This window comes from Geospiza fortis, unplaced genomic scaffold (assembly GCF_000277835.1).
Source record: "Geospiza fortis unplaced genomic scaffold, GeoFor_1.0 scaffold55, whole genome shotgun sequence".
NCBI lineage: Eukaryota > Metazoa > Chordata > Aves > Passeriformes > Thraupidae > Geospiza > Geospiza fortis.
In genome coordinates, this window is record NW_005054308.1 from 2,770,281 (window position 1) to 2,771,437 (window position 1,157).

Here is a 1,157-nt window from a genome sequence, read left to right on the forward strand (position 1 = left end):
TTTTGGTGTTCTTGAGTAAGAAACAGCATAGCACACGTGATGACTGAAGAAAACCTGAACTGAGGAGTAAGCTCCAAGTGTTGCTGTGAGCATACCTCAGGAATACCTGATTTATAACTGCCACAGGGAGAAAACAGGAGCTCCCTTTGGAGCTGCAGGACCCACGAGGCAGCAGTGAAGATTTCATTACAGTAGGCCAAATTTGAGTATTTTCCAGTGTCACAGATGGCAATGTTTTCACTCTATGATGCAATTCTGAGCAATTAAATCAAATTCAGTCCAAAAAGTAACAAACCCACAGGGTGCCCTGGCAAATACAAGGATTGGCTGCAACCAAAGGAAAACTCATCTCTGCTTGATAACTGTCATACATGCCTAGGTTAAAGTTTCCTGCACATATTTATCAGGTTTATGATATTTACGCGGGGAAAGGAACAATCTAAAAATTTAAGACAAGAATCAAATCTATTATAAGAATAAAATTCCCATTAAGGCAATGGAAGTCTATCAGACTGAAGGCTAAGAAAGTAAAAAGGTTGGATTTATCCTTATGCAGCCACAGTTTTTTTTCCAAATAAATCTGAACTCATATACCATTTCTTGATAGTACCAGTAGTTCTGAACATTGCAGCTCCCTGTCTCCAAAAGCATGGAAGTAGCACAGTACTTGCTACTTTTGCAAGTAACAAAAGGTGCTACTTTGCTGCTAGGACACATTACAGCTGCTAGGAGCAGCTGGGAGGGACAGACAGCATTGGGTTATGTGACCAGGTACAGCTTGTCTGCATGGGGAAAAACCCACATGAGGCTCTTTCGCCTCAAGGTCAAAAAGAATACTAATTTATTTTTCATTTATCTCCTTCATTAAAGGAAAAATTATGCCTTGGAATGAAGCAGCTTTTAGGTGCCTTTCTGGACCCGCAGCCTGGGCAGTGTCATTTCCCAGCCAATGTCTGTGGCATCAGTACCCCACAGAGGATGGGGCTTTGCTCTCAGACAGAGCAGGGCCCAGCTCCCTCCACGTCCCATGGCTGCCTGGAGGCACCAGCTCCTCTTGGCCCCAGCGTCCCTCTGCAACATCCCAGGGGAGCTCAGTGCTGGCTCCACACTTAGGTTTTATGGTCCAGATCCCAAATTCCTTCAAGCCATGCCCACAG